We start from the raw sequence: 15,186 nt of genomic DNA, 5'->3' as shown, positions 1-15,186 counted from the left end.
TTTTATTAAATTCCTTCCTGCTCAAAGTATCTGGAATGGTTTCCATTTCTTACACTGACCCCTGAGTACAAAAAAAAAAAAAAAAAAAAGTTTGAGTGACTAAAGGCAGACCCCTAGGAATGGGAGAGGGACTTTATTTCAGAGTTTTTCACAATGAGTATCTATTGAAGTAATGGCTGAACCTGACTGTGCGCCAAACACTGGGCTATGGGCTGGCCTTGAGAGTCAGCAGCTTGCTTTCAGTGGAGATCCGTGCTCATAGGTAAAGGAAGAGCCCATAGTGATCGATGCTGGAGAGAAGGACGGAATGAGAGCCCAGGTGGAGGGGGACATTTAGAGGGGAGAGAAAATACTTATTCTCAGACCTCAAACCAAACAGTAACTAAAATGTTTAGCATTTTATACATAGCATATGCATCTCCTTTATCTCATTTAACACCCCTATGTATGTGCTCTCTTTTGGGGGTCAAACTTGGGGTGCTTCCTATGTGGCAGGCGCTTCACATATGTTTTCTTATTTCAACTTTGGACCACCGTCTGAGGTGGGGACTATTATTAGCTTCCTAACTTGCCTGAGGGCTCAGAGTTATTAAACAGCACAGTCAGCTTGTAAACCCCCAGCTTTTTATCCCAATCCCACATTCTTAAGGGATAACAAAGCCAGAATTTCATTTCCTCAAAAGCCATAACATGTTTAAAAACTAACGTTGTACAAACCTGAAGGTCTCTTATTCTTATCAAAGAAGTCTTTCTCTAAGTTTGAAGTTTTTGAGGTAAGGGGAGCAGTGGCCATGCTGCTCCAGCCCTAGAAGGGGATCACAGAGGTCCTAGGCTGGCTCAAATTAGACCAGACTCACAATGGACAAAGGGAGTGGGGGAGAGAGAAGAAAAATCAGTTGCTGCCTCCATAGCCTCCTCACTAAGGCAGCTCTTTATCTCCTACACCATTGTTTGTGGCTCAGAGGACACCATCCGGACCTAATAAATGAAAGTGTCCATTGGGAAAGGGAAAAACACACACATGCCCCCTCCACACACAAAAGGACATTTGTGTCAGGCAGCCTAAGAGGCTGACACACACCAAGGGTTTGCCCCTCCTCCCTTCACCCCTAGAAACGGACAAGAAAGGCAGCTTTCTGGTGTTCCACAAAAGGGGGAGGCTGTGGCAGGGAAGAGAACACATTCTCCAAAACTGCTGACTTGATTCATCCCCAAACTGACACAATGCAGAGAGGAAGACTTCAGGAAATGGGCAGATGACGTCCAAGAAAAGATTTCCTGCAAGCAGTTAACGGGAAACTTACATGAAAAGCGCGGACTAAAAATACATGGGCCACTGGATGCTCGTGGGAGGGCCCCCCATTCCTCAAGAAGTGTCTGAGGAAGCTGCCATGCTTGAAGCTCTCCCTGCCCTCAAACCTAGTGAGATCACCTTAGCATTGGCTTTATTCCCCAGGACAGCACATCAGGCACCTAGTGGGATTAAAATTTCAATTTAACATGCACCAAGTCCACACTGAGTTCTAGGCTCTCTATTCACTAAGTCCTTAGAGCACAGAAGGCAAGAGTGCCATTGCCTTAGACAAATGATGATGAAAGTAGCGTGGGAATTCAAATGCTATTCTACGTTTAAGTGAATTTTGATTATCAAGGCATAAACCTCAAAAATTTAGGAGTTAGTAAATTTAAAAGGCTGGAAAACCTGCACAGAGGTTGGCACTGGAATGCAGGAAACGGATTTGTCCTAGAAGCCATCTGTAATGACAGAGCAAAGCTTGGCTTGAATGGTAGGGAAACCAACATGCCATACTAGGAGACCAACAGGTAGCTATGAGGGAGTGTTGCTTGATTTTGAGAAAGATGCTTAGAGGCAGGTAGGTGCTGAGAGGCAGAAGCATGTGCATGGAGTTCCCTCCTCAGGCCGGAGCAGAAAGGTGAAGATAGAGCTGGCTTTCAGAGCCTTCTTTCCTCTTCGGCTGCCAGAAGCCTAATTCGGCCAAACGTTCATTGAGCCCCAACATTGGTGTAACCCCCACCCCAACCTACAGCACTGAACAACCACAGATCAAGAAACTCATATCTGATATGAAAGGTATGTCCTACAAAGGACAGAGGGAGGAGAGCAGTCCTGGGCTGCCTGGGACCTGCCCTTCTTTTGAAGAGTTCATCGCCCTGCCATTCCATCAGCACACTCCTCCTAACTGACTGATTCACAAGTCCTTGTACCCAGAAATTTGGGGCCCTGATTACAAAGGAAAGTCTTATCACCAATCATCCTTTAAACACATATATGCTAAGTCCTTTTTCCAGGTTTACAATAAATAATGTGAGGCCAAAGATCTTTCAGTATCATATTTTTATACCCAGGGAAGCCCAGATGTGCAGGTACATTGGAAAACAAAACGTAGGTGGTCCTATGTGATTACAGTCTAGGGAGCCAGGGCTGGGAAAATAGTACTTTTTGTTCCTTTATTTATTTATTTTTTTTCTAACAAGGATGATCTAAGACTTCCTTTGTTGTAAAACCCTATGGATACGTTTGTTGTTGCTGCTCCTAACCTCACTGATTTCTGGGCAGCATTTGAGGCAGCCAAGCACTCCTTTCCTGAAAGCTGCTCCCAAATCCTTTGGATTATCTGACACCACAACTTCCTGCAACTCTGTGTTTCTTTTCAGCCTTCTTAGGGATCCTTTTAAGGTCTATGATCCTCTGCTTCCTCTTTTCTTACTGAACAGATTCCTAAGTGGTTTAGATTGCTCTCATTGCACACAGTTGGCCTAGATGTACATCGGCAGACTATGCCTGAGAAGTTATGATGTAGTTGTGAGTAGGGGCCACACCCCATCTCCATTTGGCTCCTTCTTCCTGTTCTCTGCACCAGGAGAGCAGGATAAGTAACTGGCACCCCAAATCTCCCAAGCTCTGATAAAATGCTTCTTAATCTTACAAGACAGTAATTAGGATTCTGTGTTTTATTTTGTCTATGGATGTCTGCACATTAAGTTCACTTTAGAACTTGGGACGTATAGAAACCACAGCTGTCATTTCATTTGCTATATTTAAACAACAAGCATCATCAGTGGGGAGTAAGAAGTATGGGAAAATTAAGTGGCCAGAGGATATGACATGATGTTTGGAAATTCTTGGGTTTCGTGCAGTTAGAAACGAAACAAACAAACTGGGTTAGTGACTTAGGAAGTGATATAAATTAAACTAAAATATGTTAGCGACTACTCTCATCTCTATTTCTAAAATTGCAGTGTCACAGTAAAGAGAAGAACTCCTCTGGATTCAAGTGCTCAGGAATCTGGCTTTTTGTTTACTTGGACATCTATGTTCCACTATGGACTTCTGAAGACTGTAGCCCCAGCAGAGAACAACGTTATAAGAACCCTGGACTGGGCAGTAGCATTCTCCAACTGACTAAATAGTCTTTGCTAAATGTTCATCTAATATCCTCGAGTTCCAAGATCCCTAGACATTCTTATTGGCCTTTGGTCTAAGCAAAAGATCAGACAATCATTTACACCTTATGGTAGATTTCACTGGGTTTGATTTCCTTGCCCAACACTATTTGCCTCTTATGTCTGCTCTCCAAAAAGATAGAGAAACAGTGGTAGAGTGTAAAAGAAACACCAAAGAAGCTGCACAGGAAGGATTTCCTTTTAGGCTGCAGTCTTATGGCAGGCAGTAAGGACGCAGAAATTTTTGCCCTACTGGAAACTAGGGCAAAAATCCCTCAGAGCTAAGGCAAAGTTTAGACTTAGTTAAGAAGAGACTGGAGCGTATCAATAATGGAATGATTTATTTCATACCCTGAGAATCCATACTACTCTCTTTGGAGGAAAAGAGCAAGAAGGGGGGATGTTGAAGGACCAAATGACAGAGTTCTGAACAAAAGAAAGTAAATTCCTCCCCCATAGAAAACCATCTTCTAACCATTCCCCAGCCCTACACTACCTCAAATCCAGGTAATGGTGAGAAATATAAAATGTTCTATAGATAAATGAATAGCAAATGAGTTCTTCCCTATATGCCAGAGGGCACATTCAAGGCAGACCCTAAAATTAAGGAGCTCCAAATCTAGCTAAGAAGCCATGTGTATTTAAAAAATAATAAATCAGCAAATAAACACGATGTCATAAATGATATTGGGAGTTTAGAGTGGTGAACAACTTGTGTGGTTCTTGGTGATCTAGAAAGGCTCTGGAAACAACTGACCCAGAGCTGGGCCAGGTCAATGTGAAGGCTGGGATTATGTTGTCCTTCCTGGTTGACATCTTCTCTGAATCAATCATTAAGGAACTTCCAGATATGCAATAACAACCATAACCATGAAGAAACTCCTCACACAGGTAAGTATTTCATAAAATATACAATGTTTAATACTGGCCCTATCCCTGGAATCTCCAGAAAAGCATGTGGTGGGCTATCTGCTACCATCATCACCATCGCAGAACTTACCATGAGCCAGGAATGTGCCAGACACAGCAGTGCTGGCCAGGTAACGTAACCCCCATCCACAACCCTGTCTTCCTTATTTGCCTTCATTACAGAGTCTCGAGAAGGAGATTTCCTTTTCCAGCCTTTCTTCTAACCAGAGGTGACTGTGTGCCACAGTTCTGAACAAGAAGACATAAGCAGAAATCTGTTGGGGGCTCACGGGAAAGCTTTTGGTTTTCCTGCTACCATGAAAAAGCAACACTCTATGGAAGGCTGAATGGGAAGATACAAAGAATAAGCATCCTTGATTGCAACACTGAGTCTTTAAGGCAACAACTGCTTATTATAGACTTCTTTTGATGTGGTAAAACCATTCTCAGTCAGTTTAATAAATTGAAAATATTCCTGATATAAATACTTACCATGTGCTTAACCAAGGTTATAGAGTAGGTAGGTCACAGAAACAGAATTCAAGCCCATGTATGACAGATCCAAAACCCTGGCCCCTAACTACTACACTAACCAGGGTGCATGTGTGCATTTAAAACTCAGGTGTCTTAATGACCAGTCCTGTGGTTGTTTTGTTTGGAGGGACTACTCTTCCTACGATGGTCACAGCCATTCTTTTTTTTTTTTTTTAATATTTTATTTTATTTTATTTATTTATTTTTTTTAGATTTTTAAATTTTATTTGTCAGAGAGAGAGAGAGAGAGAGCAAGCACACAGGCAGAGTGGCAGGCAGAGTCAGAGGGAGAGGCAAGCTCCCTGCGGGGCAAGGAGCCCGATGTGGGACTCGATCCCAGGACACTGGGATCATGACCTGAGCCGAAGGCAGCTGCTTAATCAACTGAGCCACCCAGGCGTCCCGGTCACAGCCATTCTTATCATAAAACTTTGTATCCTGGATACCTCTTAATAGTATGTTTCAAAAAAATATGAGACCAATTTCTTTGGTGTTCAGACTAGAGGCAAAGGATTCAACTTTCTGACGTAAATCAGTTATCATCTCATGATTCCCTCTGGGCAGTTTATGACCCTCTTCTTCCATTCTAAGGTTCTTTCACATTTGAAATCCAGAAAAATTTAACATTTACCTACAGACACTTTCCAGTTCCCCTTTCTTTTTTTTTTGCACCCATCTGGACTTTAAAGACGGCCACAAATGAGTTCTGCCCTTGTTTTCTACACAATAGGCAAGTGTCATTTCAACAAACTAAGCATCTGATAACACTTAAAAATAAACAGCACACTATTTCTGGAGGGTCACTTATCTCCTTACAATAGAGCAAACTGGAAGATCGTTCAGAAATATTTCAAAGCCTAAAACAACACTGAGCTGAAATGGCACAGAGATCAGCTGTTGGCAGCTGGCTGGTTTTTCATGGCTTTACTCTCAAGTGAAATGTACTCTTATCTGTGGTTATGACTGGCCATTACATAGAAGGATTAATGGGGTTGCTTTTGGCTGTCATGGAACGCTTAAGATGTGTTCTCTATGTGGATCCCTAAAAGCAGATATCCTCTCTGCAAAGCTGACAGGTCACCTCCCTCAACCAATTAGCTAATTGTCTGAAATCACTCCTCATAGATCAAGAAAAACTGTCTTGTGAATGAACTCTGTTCATGCAGAAAGCAAGAGCCTTTTGTTTCCTTCTGAAGACCCTATTCAACTCTAAGGCCCCTTCTATCTACAAAATTCTAAATTCTACAAATGTGAACAATCAGCTCCAATGAATGAATCCTTCCGGCTTTACAGCAAATGAGTGCTTTTTTGACTACAGAGTTTTTTGTTTTGTTTTGTTTTTTAAAAGAAAATTGTTTTTTAAATGTAGCTTCCTGACTACACCAGGTGTGAAATGGTAAATGAAAGAACAAGCAGTTGTGTTGGCCATCTCTGGTTGATCCCTTCAAAGCTTGCCAGACTGATGTCATTCTGGATGCTTCCTATTTTGCTGACCAAACTAGGTCTTCCTAGAAAAATCTATACACTGTCCAGTTCTAATCAAGACCTTAAATCAGATTCTAAAAGTTTGGGTGATTGGTAGCTAGCTCTCACTGAATAAAGAGGAATGAGTGGCCCCTCTTCTGTGGTTACTACTAGGAACTCAAGACAACCTTCATCTTTGGCCCGCTGGAATAAGACAGGCTGAGAATCAATCACTTTGCACTGAGTGACAAGACACCCTTACTTATACTATTTGCATAACATCTCTCCCTGACCCTTATTTTTCTGCTTCCAAATACAGTGCTATTTTGTTTAGACATCTACCCTTTCCTGTGCCAATCCTCCTCAACTTAGAACTCCTTCTTCAAAAGTCTAAAATCCTACAAAGCATAGACAAAAACAGGAAGCCTGGGTCTCTTGCATCTGAGAATATTAGAAAAGCTTTAACAGAGATGTAAGAGCTCGATAAGGGATGGGACAGAATTTTAATAAATACAGATGGGGGGAGGAGTAAAAAAGCCCTAGGAAAAGGAGAAAAGAAAGAATACTAACCATGTGACAGATACTGTGCTAAGTACTTTCACATAAATCCTCATGAATACCTTATAACAGATGACACTGGGAAAGCATGTATTATTCTCTCACAGCCCTTAACCAGTTAAAAAAAAATTGGCCCACGGTTACAGAGCACCCAAGAGGGGAATGTAGGTCTTAAACCCAGATCTAGCTCTAAATCCTCTCTTTCCCCACCAAACCGATGAGTAGTGGCATGGAGGCACGGAAGAACAGAGCTCGTTTGGGGAATGTGGACGGAATCAATACAGTGGGCGAGTGCATAGCAGCTTCTGCGTATCTGCTCTTTGGAAGTCACTGCTGAAAGAAAAGGGCTCCAGGACACAGACCCCAGTAGTGCTACTAGGTTTAAACACAGTGAAATTTTTGATCATTTTGACAAGATGAATCGGAGTAGTGATGTCTTTTAAGAAATAATCAGTAGTTCTGATGTTGATGACTCCAGTTCAGGATCAGGATGGCTGCTTCTTTCATCATTTCCATTTGGCAATCTATTTGAATTGAATCTAAATGCTATCAGAGTCTTGATCTCAGTATGTACCAATGATATAACTTAGCATGGCTGAAGGCAATGGTTATTCGAGGGTAAGTCTTGTCACACCTAAATTTTTTGTAGGCTTAACAGCTATTCCAAATATGTCTCAGGGTCTTTTTCCACTTAATGACATTATCCTCTTTCCTATTTCTCTATTCACAGGCTCTAAAATAAGGCCTAGAACACAGCAGTAGCTTAACAAAAGTTTACTGAAGAAATGATACATAATAGGCATTCAATAAATGTTTGATGAGTAAATAAATGAACTAGCCACTTTTATTGAAAGAAGTGGATGAGAGATGTTAAGTCAGACTCAAGGTTAGAGTAGTGGGGCACATTGTAAAGTAAGATGGTAAATACAAGTTGGAGCTTCTAGATGTGCCAGGGAAGCCCTGAATGTTAGGCATAGGAAATGGACTTCATTTTAAGGGCAACAAGAAAGATTCCTGAATATTGCTTAGGGTGAAAAAACTGGGCTTTGTGGGTAGGGAGGGAGGACAGTAATACCCAAACGGTTCTAGATTGTCAGAGAACAAGAAGGTACCAAACAACAGTTGAAAAGACAGTGAATTCCCAGAAGGGAGAGGGACAGAAAGATGGATAGGAAGGAGAATCCTTGTCTTTGTTTCATGAAACTCCTTACCTTTTCATGATGATACCAAAGATCTAATTCCTTTACTACTCTCTACTGCCACCTTCTCTTTTGTCTCAGTTAATACTCTCTTCAAGAATCTTCACCTGACCATACCTTAAAATTTCTGATCCAAGTTACCATTTGATTGGATAAGTGTAATGTGTCATAGCCTCAGAACTGTTTTAAAATGTCTCAGAAGTTCCAGTTTCTGTGGGAGAAAAAGGCCAGTGTAAATAATACATTGTATTTTTGTCCCTATGGACAAGATGGATTTCGCCTACTCAATTCTGGTCAGAGCCAAAGCAGAGTAAAATGATTTCTCTGCCTTCCCAATCAAAGCACAGCAGAAATAAACACAGGGAGTATCTCATTCTGTGGGACATGCAAATAAGTATATTCAGAAAAACAAATATTTCTACCCACAATTTTTCTTTGCCTTCTGCCTACACTAAAGTGAACACTATCGACTGATCTATTCAGAACTCACCCTTGTGCCTTTGCTTGAGCTCATTTTCACACTTCCATATTACTCCCCAACTATACTGAACTTATACTCTTCCTGCAAGGAATACCTTCAACCCCCTCCTCTAGGCTGTTTCCTTTGATTTTTAAGGGGAATGCAAAAACCTCTTTAATACCTTGCCTGTACCTCTTCTTACAAATCACAAAAAGACTTGTGAGATAATTTCTTATGAATGGGTCTTGTATTCCACTCTATTCTCACCACAAGAAATGTGTTTTGAAGCCAGGGTGTATATCATTTGGACATCCCCCATGTTCCTAGGGTAGCATATGTGTACCCAGCCCAAGTAGGAAGCTCTCAAACACTTGCTGAAATGAATTAATGAACATATTACTTGCAGTGAGCATTCATATACATTACTGCAGGGCATGATTATCTCTACTTTATAAATAAGAAAATGAAGCCTCATAAAAGTTAAATGATTCAGAAAACAGGCCATGCTTTCTACAAAAGCTAAGCTATAAGGTCCATATAAGAGGATACAGATTTAATCTAGGTACCTCTTGGATAACGGCTCCTTCTATTGAATAACCAACTGAGACTATAAGTTGATACTTTTGAGGGTAAAAATTTCTTGATATGTATATCAAGAGCCATAAAAAATCTTATAACCTAAATTAGAAGGTCTGCTTCCAGAAAACCTTAATATCCAGAGATGCAGACAAACTTATGCATAGTGTTGTTCAAAATAGGATAGAACCAGTAAAATCTTCTGTTTCCCATTTGAAATATTAAGAATATGTTTACTTCTCCTCTCTCCCAAATCCCAAAGACATGAAAAGTAGTACAAGTCTGAATAAATTAATACCCATGCTTAGGATGGGAGAGAAGAAGAAAGGAAGAAAAGGAACACACCAGAACAATTTTTAAAAATGCATTTTACTATTATTTTTTAAAGTAATCTCTACACCCAATGTGGGGCTGGAATTCATGACCCCAAGATCAAGAGTTGGATGTGTGCTACTGACTGAGGCAGCTGGGTACCTCAGACCAGAATTTTTTTAACACTTTTCAAAAGATGATGGCAAGTAGACAGAATTACACTGGTAGTTGTACTACAATGTAGATATGTCTACAGCCAACCCAAGTGAAGGAATCCAGGTAAAGGAACGTGGGAAGAAACTGCATGTAGTAGTCAATGCTGTTCCTTGATAGGGGCCTAGAAAGATGCCATGTTGGGAATCAGAGCATTTGGCTCAGGTCTTGATCCCAGCATCCTGGGATCTAGCCACATTGGGCTCTCTGCTCAGCAGGGAGCCTGCTTTCCCCTTCCCCCACCCCGCCTCTCTGCCTACTTGTGATCTCTATCTGATAAATAGATAAGATCTTTTTTAAGAAAAAGAAATGTAATATGAGCTACATATGTAATTCTGAAATTTCTTTTTACACTGAAAAAGCAAAAACAGATAAAATTAATTTTAATAGTATATCCAAATTGTCATCATTTCAACATACAATCAATATAAAAATGAGTTCTTGTCTTTTTGTTCTTTGAAATCTGGTGTGTATTTTACTCTCAGAGCATGTCTTAATTCAGATGAGCCAGATTTCAAGGGCTCAACAGCTCATTTGTGGCTAGTAGGTATTATAATTGATATGACAAAATGAAAGAATAAGGAGAGCAAGGTGAGGAAAAGGAGCAGAAATCAAAGTGATTAATTGAAGAACTGTCTAAAGAACTAGAAGGGCAGAAATATTTTAGATATGCAAGAACTTAGAAAGTTTAACTTCTATACATTCTTTCTAAAAATGACCAAGGATGTTTTACAACAAAGTTAAAAAGGATTCTAAGAAAGAGATGGCATGGGGTGCAAAAAAGGAGATTTAACTCAAAACGTCAATGAAATGATAGTAGGCTTTGAAATTAGAACACAAATTCTGTGGACTGAGAGAAAAATAGGTCAAGATGAAAGTTATTTCCCTAAAACAAACAGTATGATTAGGAAGCCAAGTGAGTTAGTTATAAGGTAAAGGCAGATGCTTCTTTCTTTAGTCGGGAAAAAAGAAAGGCAATACAAAACTCCAAAGAATACAAAAACCAAAGACAAGGAATAAATACGAAGCAAAGAAAATGTGGCAAGTGGCGGAATGTAGAATCTATTTGATCTTAATGTTTGGAATAGTCTCCTTTAAGTGTCACAGATTTAGTATCATAGAACTTTATTTTCTTCTTGTGGGTCAAATTATGCAACTCTGCTCGGCTTTAAATATTTACCTAATTGTAATATTGAAAAGGATATAAATTAGTTTTTAATTCTTAGAATCAACCCTCAGGTGAAAGTTCAGTCTTCTTTATTTTATAGATCTGAATGTAAATGTTATTTAGCCATCTAATACACACCTTAAGATAAGAAGGGACTAATTTTCTCACCTTATTTGTCAGAGAGTCAAAATCTATATAGAGTTACACCTCTGTTTTGGTCTAAGTGGTAAGCTGCATAAGACAAGTATGACTAAGGGGCTTTTATGATTCAATGATGCCTATTTCTTTATCCAGGAACAGTAAGGTTCCAATATTCTGGTGCTACAAAATGGTCTAATTAGTGAGTCACACTGAAGTCATTCAATTATCTTCAAATTTATAATAAGCATTTTTAAACTTACATTATTAAGTGAAATAAACTGTTTCCCAAACTGTAGACAGTATGGAGCCTAATGAAATATATTAGGAGAGATTTACGTTAGAGTTAAGTAATCACCAGACCTCTGAGAGGAATCCAGTTAAGGAAACACAAGGGGTACAAACAATAGTCAAGTGTAAGTTGCCAGGCACTGGTACTACTTCTGAGCTATCTCTGTGATCAACCTTCCTTCTCCAACATACACAGTTTGTACTTGTTAAGTATTCACAGATTTAAATTCTTAAGGCTACCTGATTTAGGTTGGCCAAGGAACCATGGCCAACTGTAAAACTGTACAACTTGGCACTGTACCCAAAGGAAACTTCTTGGGAGAGCATAGCCCTGAAATGTATCTCAAAGATGCACAAGTTTGAAATTGTGATTAGGAAGACCACAGACTCTTTAATGGGCAAAAGGCCAGCCCCCCCCACCAGACTGAAGTGCAAAGGAGGCTCTCATGGAAGAGAGGAAAATGTGGGTACCTCTAAGGTGTGGGTAATCAGAAGTTATTGAGAGACACTGACTTGTCCTCATCCCACCACTGACACAGAGATTGATGTTTTTAGGGCTGTATTTCAGAAGATGGAGGTTTAACTTCCAAATGTGTAAACTGAGTTCCTTTTTCCCTCCCAACAACCTAGATTTCATCCTCTCTGTATCAGCCAGATAGACTACCTTTTCTCCTCCATTATTCTTCCAGTTTACAATTCTGTCCAGAAGATAAGCTTTTCACTAGCAAATAATTACATCACAGATAGCAGAGTTTGCTTTTAGAGACCAGGGACAATCTACTTAGCAGCCTCAAGGGAAAAAAGCAGGCAGAATGACTACAATGCTTCACCGTCCGTGGCTGGACTTTGAAATAAGACTGCCCGGCTTGGCCAAAGGGAGCAGCATATTTGTTAAGGCACCTTACATAGGGCTCTGTACTCAAAAAAAATTCTTTATAAGTCTTGAACACGCCTTCTTCGGACTTTTTATGACTAGCACATAAAGAGTCTTTATTCTTTGGAAAGAGATCTAATGAAAGAGAAGACTGGGAAGAGATAATAAGCGTACACATTCACCAGATGCTGTATAGATACTCTGCAACAAACCAACAAACCCATAGGGTACTTTTTATGCCCATTTTACAGACCAGGAAAAGGAAGTTTAACCTCTTATAAATTGAGTGATTTGCTGACTACGTAGATACTGGAGCTGGGATTCAAACCTACAATGTCTTACTCCAAAACCCAGGGCTCCTCCCCTATACTACACAGCTTCACAGAAACAAAGGAAGAAAAAGGAGTGACTCTATCAAAGCTACGTTGTTGAAAAGCAAGAACAGAGAGGTACAGCTGTTATCTTTGCAATCTTTCCCACATTTTTTTAAAGAAACAAAATGGTCCTACTGAATAAGACTCTTCTAAGATAACAAATGTGATGAGTCTTAAACAGACCTTTCTTTCAAAGGGGAAGGGAGGCATTAAGTTTCAGAAAGTAGGGGACTTCTCCTCTCACATGATTCTATCATAGCTCAAAGGATGTTTTAGGGAATAGATATTGACCTAGTATAACCACAGTATCTAAGAGAATCCAGAAGAAGTAGTAAAGAAGACAGAGGGAAAGAAGGGAGACTGACTCACTATTTGTTTTCCAAATATAAATACTCAAGCAAAACACAGTGGGACTCAGCTATCCAGCTGGGTGCTCTTAAGGATTAACTGTGTGTGTGGTCAGGCACTTAACTTCATATTTCTGATGGACCAGCTATAAAATGGAAGAATTCAGAATAAGGCTTCTTGCCAAGAGAGCACCAATACACTTATATTTATAGCTTCTGAAATACAGACCTAAACAAATAGCCTAACATGGAGTCCCAGGCCCTAGTTCCAATATCCCTGCTGTAGTTCATGTCATAAGGTTGTGCTAAGCAATAAGAGTGTCCTCACAATGGCAGTGCCATCCCATATTTTTATATCTTTTTCACAGATTACAGCTGGGCTTTTAAAATATGGATTCTTATTCAATGTTGAAAACAAAATGGCAATGTAATAGGGTAAAAAGAATATGGGATGTTGGGCCATTATGGGCATGAATCTTAGTTGTATGATTTGAACAAGTTACTTAATCTTCCTGAGACTCATTTTCCAAATCATTAAGGTGAGGGATAATACCTACCTGAGAATACTTATTTACTGAGAATTAAAAAGTTTCTGATACATAAAACACTCAAAAGATAATTTCCCTATTAACCCTTACCTCACACCATATAAAAAAAATTAACTTGAAATAGATCACAGATCCAAGAGTAAGAGCTAAAACTAAGAGCTCCTAGGAAAAATACAAGAGAAAAATCTTTGTGACCGTGAGGCAGAAAAACAAAAAACATTATCATAAAGGAAAAATACAATCAGTAGAACATCAAAATTCAAAGCTTTTGCTCCTCAAATGGCACCATTATTGAAAATAAAAAGGCAAGCCAGACTGTAAGAAAACACATGTTTTCACAGACTAGCAGAAAAATTACAGATATTTCTACCTTATAAAAAGCTGGTATCCAGGGGCGCGTGGGTGGCTTGGTGGTTTAAAGCCTCTGCCTTTAGCTCAGGTTATGGTCTCAGGGTCCTGGGATTGAGCCTCACATGGGACTCTCTGCTCAGTGGGGAGCCTGCTTCCTCTTCTCTCCCTGCCTGCCTCCCTGCCTACTTGTGATCTCTGTCTGTCAAATAAATAAATAAATAATCTTAAAAAAAAAAAGCTGGTATCCAGATCATTTCAAAAATTCTTACAACTCCTCTCTTCCTATAAACAGCCTGAGGTGACCTCTGAAAATGGTTTGCTATTCACTTGCCCCAGAAAACCCTACAAAATTATGCAAGTCTTCATGCTGACTTTAAGAATACACATGAAACTGCCCCCGCCATCAGGGGTATGCATATCTGGCCATCAAGTGGGTGAAAGATGTCACTTTGCAGAAGCAACACACGCTGTTCTGTCACCCCAGTGGAGGAGTTGGTAGGTGTGCCCAGGCAAAACAGTGGGGCAGGACATAGGGCCAGTGGCCCAAGAAGAGTGCTGAAGCTTTACTGCACCTGCTTAAAAATGCAGAGAGTAATGCTGAACTTAAGGGTTTAGATGTAGACTCTGGTCATGGAGCACATCCAGGTGAACAAAGCCCTGAAGACACGACGGAGAACTTACAGTGCTTGTGGTCAGATTAACCCACACATGACTCTCCCTACCACACGGAGATGCCCCTTCCTGGGAAGAGCAGAACTGTCCCTAAACCAGAAGAGGAGTTGCACAGAAGAAAAAGCTACCCCAGAAGAAGCTGAAGAAACAAAAACTCATGGCCTGGGAGTAAATTCTGCATAAGATAAATGTAAATAAAAGTAGAAAAAAAAGAAAAAGACTGACATACTAAGTGTTGAGGAGAATGCAGAGCAGTTGAAAATCTCAAACACTGATGCTGGGAATATAAAATGGTACAGCCAGTTTGGAAAAGAAGTTCACAGTGTCTTAAAAAGTTTAACAATTAACATATGACCCAGCCACCAACTCCTCAGTATTTATACAAGAGCAATGAAAAAAACATACATCCACACAAACATGTGCAAATGAATGTTCATATCAGCTTTATTTCAAATTGTCAAAAACCTGGGGCGCCTGGAGGATGGCTTAGTCAGTTAAGTGTCTGATTCCTGATTTCAGCTTAGGTCATGATCTCAGGGTCCTGAGACTGAGTCCCACATTGGCTCTGAGCTCAGTGAGGAGTCTGCTCAAGATTTTCTCTCTCCCCTCTGCCCTACCTGCTAAAAATAAATAAATTACTTTTTTTAAAGAAAGTAGCCAGAAATTGGGGGAAAAAACCCATGTCCACCCGTAGGTATTATATCCATACACTGGAATCCTACTCGGTGATAAA

General features: G+C 40.1%; 1 protein-coding gene and 1 pseudogene across 2 annotated transcripts in view; one reads left to right on the top strand and one right to left on the bottom strand.

Moving 5' to 3' along the window:
* The window catches only part of GAB2 (GRB2 associated binding protein 2), a 190,051-nt gene that overhangs the window by 105,966 nt on the left and 68,899 nt on the right, over positions 1-15,186 (bottom strand). The window lies entirely within an intron of this gene.
* Positions 14,030-15,016, top strand: LOC309873611 (large ribosomal subunit protein uL22 pseudogene; annotated as a pseudogene). The gene has a single exon. The product of its transcript is annotated as a large ribosomal subunit protein uL22 pseudogene (transcript).

This window comes from Mustela nivalis, assembly GCF_964662115.1.
Source record: "Mustela nivalis genome assembly, chromosome: 9".
NCBI lineage: Eukaryota > Metazoa > Chordata > Mammalia > Carnivora > Mustelidae > Mustela > Mustela nivalis.
The sequence above is the reverse complement of the archived record's forward strand: the minus strand, read 5'-3'. Positions and strand labels throughout refer to the sequence as shown.